This window comes from Pogoniulus pusillus, chromosome 4 (assembly GCF_015220805.1).
Source record: "Pogoniulus pusillus isolate bPogPus1 chromosome 4, bPogPus1.pri, whole genome shotgun sequence".
NCBI lineage: Eukaryota > Metazoa > Chordata > Aves > Piciformes > Lybiidae > Pogoniulus > Pogoniulus pusillus.
Genome location: NC_087267.1, coordinates 44,327,172 through 44,336,631, shown reverse-complemented (window position 1 = coordinate 44,336,631; position 9,460 = coordinate 44,327,172). Strand labels below are relative to the sequence as shown.

Sequence of the window (9,460 nt, the reverse complement as noted above, 5' to 3'; positions counted from 1 at the left end):
ATATTTAAAGCTTGGCTTGACACACTCCTGGGCAATCTGCTCTGAATGTACCTGCTTTAGCAGGGGGGTTGGACGAGATGATCTTCAGAGTTCTCTTCCTCACCACTCTGGGATTCTGTGATAAAATTCCTTCTGTGTTGGACAGACACCTTCCTAAATGCACTTCTGTGTGCTCATATCAGTATAAAAAGGGCTAAGCAGAGATGAAATCTCTTGCTTTAGTGAGCACATTGTTCTGCTCAGGGTGTGAAATACTCTCGCTAGGTGAGACCTGGACTGAATTCAGTTACCTCCACTCCTCCATTCTGTTCCTAGGGGAATATTAGAATCTGAGTTCTCAGCAGACCAACAATTCCTGTTGTGGATGGAAATCAAAGAAACCAGGCATGTTCAAATGTTTAAGCCTATTCCCATGGCTGAGTGTCATCAGCAAACTTGCTGAGGCTGCACTCAGTGCCTCTGTCCATGGCACCGACAAAGATATTGAACAAGCCTGGTCCCAGGACTGATCCCTGAGGGACTCCACTTGGCCATGGAGCCATTGACAGCCACTCTTTGGGTGTGGCCATCAAGCCAGTTCTTTATCCATCTCGTGCTCCAGCCATCAAACTCATGTGTAACCAGCTTGGAGACCAGGATGTAGTGTGGGACAATGTCAAAGGCCTTGCTCAGGTCCAGGTAAATGCCATCAGTTGCTCACCCCTCATCTATTAGTGTTGTTAATTAAGTTAGAGGAAACAAACCCTTTACTGTTGTTCTGCCAAGACAAAAACCTCATTTGCTTCCTAAGAATTGTCAGGGAGAACAAGACAGATTATTTCTTCATCTTTCAGTACTTCCATTTTAATACAAAGTTAATTCCAGTTAGTGTTACAAATGTGCATGCTCAGCAGAATTGGATGAGGAGGTCAAGCCACAGGCATATTGATATCAACTTACTGTCAGCTGATGTCTTGTCAGGAGCTGGTTAAAAGCAAAGTTAAGGCTAAGACAGATCAATGTAGAGGACAAAGAGCCTTCACCAGGGTGAATCACCATCTGCTTTAATAGGGTCACATCCTTCCCAGGACTACTGGGAGGACTTGTGTTCAGGAATGCTTTATTCTTGGAGGAAATCATTACCAAAAAAAATAGTAGGAAGGGTGGGGTCACTGTTACCAGTTCTGATGTTAGAAATGAGTAAACCTTTTTCTTTAACCCATCATCTGATATGCAGCAACTAACTTTAACTAATTGTGGTCTTAACACATGGGCCTCTCCCTACAAGAAAGACATTGAGGAGCTGGAGCAGATCCAGAGAAGGGGAATGAAGCTGGTAAAGGATCTAAGGAACAAGTCTTACGAGCAGCTGAGGGGACAGGGATTGTTTAGTCTGGAGAAAAGGAGGCTGAGGAGAGACCTTCTTGCTCTCTACAACTATCTGAAAGGAGGTTATAATGAGGTGAGGGTTAGTGTCTTCTCCCAAGTAACAGGTGATAGAACAGGAGAAAATGGTTTCAAACAGCATCAGGGGAGGTTTAAGCTGGATATGAGAAAAAAATGTCTTCACCACAAGAGTTATCAAGGGTTGCAAAAAGCTACCCAGGGAAGTAGTGGAGTCATTGCTCCTGGAGTCGTTTGCAGCACATGCAGGTGTGGTGCTAAGGGGCATGGATTAGTGGTGACTTGGCAGTGCTAGCTTACTCATATGAGCACTTACCAGAGGGTTAGCTGATGGGTTATAGATTTCCAAGTCTTTAGGCCCTCTGTGTACTTTCCAGTCTAAGACAGAGAATTCCTGTGAGTGATAACCTTAGCTGCGGTGTGCAGTTAAATGTCCTACTCATATCTCAACACTGCTCAGGCCACACCTTGAGTGCTGTGTCCAGTTCTGGGCTCCCCAATTCAAGAAAGATGTTGAGGTGCAGGAATGTGTCCAGAGAAGGGCAACAAAGCTGGTGAGGGGCCTGGAGCACAGCCCTGTGAGGAGAGGGTGAGGGAGCTGGGGGTGTGCAGCCTGAAGAAGAGGAGGCTCAGGGCAGACCTCATTGCTGTCTACAACCACCTGAAGGGAAGTTGCAGCCAGCTGGAGTTAATCTCTTCTGCCAGGCAACCAGCAACAGAACAAGGAGACACAGTCCCAAGTTGTGGTGGGGGAGGTCTAGGCTGGATGTTAGGAGGAAGTTGTTGGCAGAGAGAGTGATTGGCATTGGAATGGGCTGCCCAGGGAGGTGGTGGAGTTGCCATCCCTGGAGGTGTTCAATAAAATCCTGGCTGAGGCACTTAGTGCCATGGTCTGGTTGATTGTCTAGGGCTGGGTGCTAGGTTGGCCTGGATGATCTTGGAAGTCTCTTCCAACCTGCTTGATTCTATGACTTACAGAAACTAATGATCCTCTGCATCACCCGGGTACATAGGAGGTGAAAGACAGGCTCTGGGAAAAGAGGACTAGGTTTCAGGCTGAGGAAGGCAGCTCTGGGAGCCATTTAAATTGGGCTTTGCTACTTTATTTTGCATTTCTTGCCTGACTAATACTGCTCATAACGCTGGAGCCCATAATGTGTAGCAGTCCAAGAGAGTGCATTTTCATCGTATATGAAAGCAGAAAAGGAGCAAAACTTGTTCCCAGGAAATGTTGGAGACTTAGAAATGCTGATCATATTTGAGAAGACAGAAGAAGGGTTAAAAAGCAAGCCATGACACACCCATAGGCAGTAGAACATTGGTATATGTTGGAGACGAATCCAGGTCTCTCGGCAGCCTGTTGCTTTGTCCTCTTGCTTACTCAGGCTGGCAGAATCAAAAGCTGGAGGAAGGGAAGGGCTTGCACATGACACAAAGAGGAGATGGGATTTTTAGGAGGAACACCCATTTGTGCAAGTACCAGGCTTCTCTATCCCCCTTACCACGTTGGCATTTGCTGTGAGTAGGGAGCGTGCAGCCCAGCCAGAAGAGCGATGGCTTGCGGTGATTTACCGCGTTCCATTCTGTTACAAGTACGTCTTTGCCCTGCCAGAGATACAGCTCTGAGCTGGGCAAGGAGCAACAGAGAGCCCATAAAGGAGATTATACATCCTTCTCCCAGACACATCCATGAAAGCAACTTATCTTCCCCTTCATCCACCCAGAGCCAGGATGTGGCTCTTATCTGCTTGTAAACCAGACAGAGTGGAGCATGTTGCCCTTTAAGGTCAGCCTGCTGGGAAGACAAAAAAACAGAGAAGCAGCAAGGGGGTTAAGCTTTATTTTTCTCCTAGCAGCTTGGGGGTGTTGGGTGTGCCTGTCATCATGGAAATGACTGGGGAATGGGACTTCTGCCTTCTCTTGGAGTACCTATCCCATGAGTTTGATTCCTTTTTGCAGGCAAACCCACTCAGTTCCTGTGCAGTACAACACTTGGTGGAGCTCAGATTACTGAAAGTTCAGGTCCACAATGAGACTATAACTGAATTAGCCACAATAGGGTCCTTTTTTTCCCTGCAGAGAAGATCTTGGGGATACTGACAGAAGAAAGGTTGGGCATGAGCCAGAAATGCGTGCTCACAGTCCGGAAGCCTGCTGTGTCCTAGGCTGCATCCAAAGCAGTGTGGGCAGCAGGAGAAGGGAGGGGATACTGCTCCTCTGCTCCACTCTGCTGAGACCTCACCTGCAGTGCTAGGTCCAGCTCTGGAGTCCACAGCACCAGAGAGATGTGGACTTGTTGGAAAGGAGCCTGAGGAGGCCACAATAATGATGGTCACACTGGAACCCCTCTGCTGTGGGGGAGAGATGGGGTTGTTCAATGTGCAGAAGGCTCCAAGGAGACCTTGCTATGGTCTTTCAGTACTTACAGGGGCCCATAATAAAGGTGGGGGCAATCTTAGAATCATAGAATAAGTCAGGGTTGGAAGATCATCTAGTTCCAAACCCCCTGCCATGGTCACAGACACTTTACCCTAGATCAGGCTGCCCACAGCCTCATCCAGCCTGACCTTAAACACCTCCAGGAATGAGGCCTCAACCACCTCACTGAGCAACCCATTCCAGCCTCTCACCACACTCATGCTGAACAACTTCCTCCTCACCTCCACTCTGAACCTACCCACCACCAGCTTTGCTCCATTCTCCCTAGTCCTGTCACTCCCTGACAGCCTAAGAAATCCCTCTCCAGCTTTTTTGGAGGCTGCCTTCACATACTGGAAAGCCACAAGAAGGTCACCTGAGAGCCTCCTCTTCTGCAGCCTGCACAGCCCCAACTCTTTCAGTCTGTGCTCACAGCAGAGCTGCTGCAGCCCTCTGAGCATCCTCCTGGCCCTTCTCTGGACATACTCCTTTTAGCAAGGCCTGTTATGACAGGCCAAGGGGTCACAGTTTTAAACTAGAAGATGAGAGATTTTGACTAGATCTAAGGAAGATATTTTTTAGCTTGAGGCTGGTAAGATGGCACTGGTACAGTTGAAGCTGGTAAGATGGCACTGGTACAGTTGAAGCTGGTTAGATGACACTGGCACAGTTGAGGCTGGTTAGATGACACTGGCACAGTTGAGGCTGGTTAGACGACACTGGTACAGTTGAAGCTGTTAAGATGCCACTGGCACAGTTCTTGCAGAGAGATAGTAGATTCCCCATCTCAGGAAACACTCAAAGCCAGGTTGTTTGGAGCTCTGAACAGCCTGATCTAGTTGAAGATGTCTCACCTGACTGACTGCAGGAGAATTGGACTACATGACCTTTAAAGGTCCCTCCTAACCCAAACCATTCTATCACTCCCTGTTTCTATGTACACATTATGGAGCTGGCCATTACAGCCAGTGGACACTGGGGTAGGATGTATCCTGTCATGAGGAGGGAGACTCCCTTTTTGCAGAGCCACGTGGTAAAGAGGAGGGGTGACTGGTACAAGTTGTTAGTGAGGGGATTCAGACTGGATGCCATTAAAAAAAACCCAACCAAAACCATTTTCACCATCCAAACTACTAAACATTGTAATAAACTCTTCTGAAGTGCCATGATGAGCCCAGTGAGATGAAAGTGTAGCACAGTTATGGACTGTGAACACTGATTCAGTTGTTGCTTGCATTTCTCAGTGCATCTAAAGGCAGGGTAATAATCCTGCTTTTATTCTTATTACCTGCAGTGGCTCTGTCACCAACATTGAGGACTCAAACTCCTTAGCTCTTCTCTGGTGTCAAGAAGCAGCAGAATGTCTGTCTGCACAAGTCACTGAAGGATCCCCAAACCTCCTCCTTTTTTGGCACCAAGAATGCTTTTAAAGTTTTCCCACCTGGCTAAAGCCCTCTACAAGAGGACCTACCATCATCTACCATCATCATCTGCACCATTTCACACCAACTGCCTTGAGAAGAGGGTTGTACTGGACACTACCTCAGCTCTACCTGGGCTTGCCACAGAGCAGTGTTGTTAAAGAGCATACAGGGTGACCCTGCTGCATCTGTGCTCCCCTTCCTCTTTCTTCAGAGGAAGAAGCCCATTAAAATCTCCAGTTTTTACTCCTTGAGTAGCAGTGGGGCCAAGGCTATGAATCTTGGTGTGGATTATACCTTGGAAACAAGAAGCTTTTTAGTTCTTGAATAATTTATAGGCTGGACTTGATGATCTCGGAGGTCTTTTCCAGCCTCAGTGATTCTCTCTCTGAACTCCCAAGTGATGTGGTACATTTCCCTACAATGGGCACTTTCAAGTCCCAGCTTGACAGGGTGCTGAGTTGTCTCATTTATACTGCACTCTTACACTGAAAGGTTGGACTGGATGATCCTTGAGGTCCCTTCCAACCTGGTATTCTATGAATCCTCTCTAACAGAAATATCTACAGTGAATAAGGTGAATCACTCCTGATTACTGCCTGCCACTCCTGACTCTCTGTTGCCTATAATTGGAACCTTGGTCCCTAGATGAGAAACATCCTGCAGCACACAAGTTACCCAGTTCAAGTGGGGTGAAGCCACTCTTAAAGCTAGGTTGGATGAATCCCACCCTGGTGAGTCAGAAAGAAAGAATTGCATTGATATGGGCATGTGTGATGAAGCATTTCCTTTCATTTGTCTCCCAGTCTGCCTCCTAGACATTTTTCTTGGTGCTTCCCAGTTCCTGTGTTATGAATAATAGTAACTATTTCCTACTCACCTTCTTCTGTTCTTCATCCACCATTCATGGTTCCAAAATGTGAGCTTTATAAAGAGAGCAGAATGATGCCATACAAAAGGTGTGGGTACACTGCAGATTCCAGCAGTTCATTGCTGCTGCTTTCTGGTTTGCTCATTTTTTTCCCTTCCAGTAATTTCTAACATTCAGTTCCCCTGAGCTCTGATGCTCAGATGTCTTTTCTGAGTGGAAACTGTTACTCCAGAGGCCATCCTTGTGCATAAATGTCTAGGGTTGCATTTCCCACGTGTGCATTACTTTGCTTTTACCAACACTCAGTTTCACCTGTCTCTATGGCTCAGTGCCTCAGGAGTTTGAGATGCTCCTACAACTCCTGGTGGGAATATTAGTTTCAATTACCATGAATAATTCTGTGTCATCAGCAAATTTTATCATTCCTTGTTCAAATCATTTACAAGCACATTCAAGAACAGAGCTCCCACTGGAACACCCTGCAGGACCCTCCTGGCAGTGTTTTTTGTGATCAAAATTAAGTAATCCTTTTTTTTCCCCCCCTCTCCTTACTTTTCAGTCAATAAATAATCCAGAAAAGTAATCAATCCCATAGCAAGTTCATGTTTTGAATCCTCTGATGGAAGACCTAGCTGAGAATTCTTCCATTTCCACTACACCAACTGGGTCATTCGACCACATGGTCCCAAAGTCCTTCAAAGCATTTTGAGCTGTAAGGGAATAATTTCTCTGAAAGCAGTGTTGCTTCCTCCTCAATATGCTGCATGTAGCTCTGAGACTGTGGATTCTCTTCCTCCTAGTAGAATAATTTAGAATCATAGAATGGTCTAGGTTGGAAGGGACCTCAAGGATCATCCTGCCATAGGCAGAGACACCTCCCACTAGAGCAGGTAGCTCAAGATGTCATCCAACCTGGCCTTAAACACCTCCAGGGAGGAAGCAGCCACAACCTTCCTTGGCAACCTGTGCCAGTGTCTCACCACCCTCACTGTAAAGAACTGGAGAAGGGTCCAGGGAGACTTTACTGTGGCCTTTTGGTACTTAAAGTGACCTATAAAAGTAAGACAGACTTTTTAGCAGGGCCTGTTGTGACAGGGCAAGGAGTGATGGTTTGAAACTAAAAGAAGGGAAATTTAGACTGTTCTAAGGAAGAAAGTTTTTACACTGAGGATGGTGAAACATTGGCCTAGGTTATCCAGCAAAGTGGCAGAAGCCCAACCCCTGGAAACATTCCAGATGAGGTTGGATGGGGTTCTGAGCAACCTGATCTAGTTGAAGTTGTCCCTGCTCATTGCTGGGGATGTTGACCTAGATCATAGAATCAACCAGGTTGGAAGAGACCTCCAAGATCATCCAGTCCAACCTATAAAGGTCCCTCACAACCTAAGCCATTCTATGAAGTCTGTCTGAAGTGACAAGACACATACTAGGATTAATAGTACAGTAGTTTCTTTTCTCCTTCCCCTTCCCCCTGGAACTCTTGAATCATGTAAATATCTGACTTGCAGGAGGACCTGCTCCATTTTTTTCCCAAGGACTGAATAAAAGTTGACCAGGTTTAAGTTTCTTGGCCCCTTTTATTTGCTCATTTTTAAGCTGAGTGTGACATTTAGTTTTGCCCATCAGGAAACTCCTGGAGTTGGCAGCCATTCAACACACATCACAATGACCTCTACCAGAAACCTCATCCTCCTTGAATGTGTTACCTGCTGAGTCATGGATTTGTACCTGCCTAGCTTACTGTCACAGTAACTTAATCCTAACTTAATCCTATCTTAATCCTTCTCTACTCCAGGTGGTATCTCTCTTCCACTTCTACAAGGCAGGTGTATCTGAGAAGTCTGAGAGAAGAACTTTCCAGCCAGTACAGAGACAAAGAGAGCACTGTGAGACTCTTATTGCCATATAAATAGTCCTACACAGTTCTGTGGCCATGGAGAAAGCAGCTGCCTCTGTGACCCTTTCCTGGAGCAGTTTCAATCAGAGAGGCTCACTTTTTGGGGTGGCTTTTCCTTGCAATGCCATCATGGTTAGAACAATTAAGGAATATCTGATGGCAATATCAGCTGTTTTCTCAGCCTGTTGTGCAAAGCTGCATGCTCCATAGATACTAATCTTTCCCACAGATGTAAGGGAGGCACCAGAGCTGGGCTTGTAGATATCTCCACTACCAAGCCAGCCAACACTCATATTGCTGACTGGGGGACAAGGGGAAGGGTAACCACTTCAGCACTGCTGCAGATCAGAGTCCCATCCCTCAGTTACTGTTCACTCCATTCTTCAGGACCGAAACCAAGTGTACAACCACCACACACTGTTTGGAAAGCTGAGCCAGAAGAGCAGAAGAAGGAGTGTTGCTGTAGCCCATCCTGTTTGCCCTTTGCTCAGGATCAGATTCCTACTTTGGTGTAACTCAGCCTTTTCTCCTGACGTATCTTTTATCCCAAAGCAGCATCTGGCTCCATAACATCACAGAGAAGAATGTTAGCCACTGCAGCCATGCCTGGAGCTCTTGGGCTCCATTAATATGGGACAATACTAACAGCAGCCAGAACACATTTTTCCTGTCCTTTTCACAGTGCTGAGCAACTCTTCTTACCCCTGTCCCAGTGCTCCTGCTATAAATTCATCCCTCTCCTGCTGGGGCTCTGGTCTCAATTCAAAGTGAAATCTGCCCTTCATTTCTCTGCCTACCCACATGCCAGTCTCCCTCCCCTCCCTCTGCTTCCCATAATTTACCTTCTCCTGTTTCATTGACACAGATGGGATTTTATGTTTAAACAAGGTCCAACCATGTACCAGTTCCCCCTGATAAGTAAACTCCACCCCAGAATGACTCAGCTCCATGGCATGTAGGTAATTTCTCCAGCTCACTCCCATGGCATTCTTCTTCAGTGCCTGCATTTATGAGATTCCCATTGTAACTGATCTATGTGTCTCAGATGTCTTAATCTTAGGATGTTTATGTGTGGCTTAGGTAGCTGCATAGTCTATTTGCAGTGCACTTAACCTGCAAAGATGCAACAGATAGATTTTACAGACACCTTCATAGCACATCTGTCATGAAAATCTCTTGTTGCCTTCATGAAATGCAAAGAGGCTCTGTGTTCAGGGAAGTATTGCCCAACAGAGGTTGAACATCTGCCAGCAGGTCCATGTTTGTGCTGCTCTGAGTGTAGGATGTGTGCACAGGGTGACCTTTCTCCATAGAATTATAGAACTGTCAAGGTTGGAAGAGACTTTTCATAGAATCATAGAATCAACCAGGTTGGAAGAGACCTCCAAGATCATCCAGTCCAACCTAGCACCCAGCCCTAGCCAATCAACTAAACCATGGCACTAAGTGCCTCATCCAGCCTTTTCTTGA

The 9,460-nt window shown here is 46.4% G+C and overlaps 1 long non-coding RNA gene across 1 annotated transcript; it reads left to right on the top strand.

Moving 5' to 3' along the window:
* Positions 1-5,095: 5,095 nt before the first annotated feature.
* LOC135175150 (uncharacterized) lies at positions 5,096-8,325 on the top strand. Its single transcript, XR_010302273.1, has 2 exons — positions 5,096-5,956; positions 7,889-8,325. It is a non-coding gene; the product is annotated as an uncharacterized LOC135175150 (long non-coding RNA).
* The last annotated feature ends 1,135 nt before the right edge of the window (positions 8,326-9,460 follow it).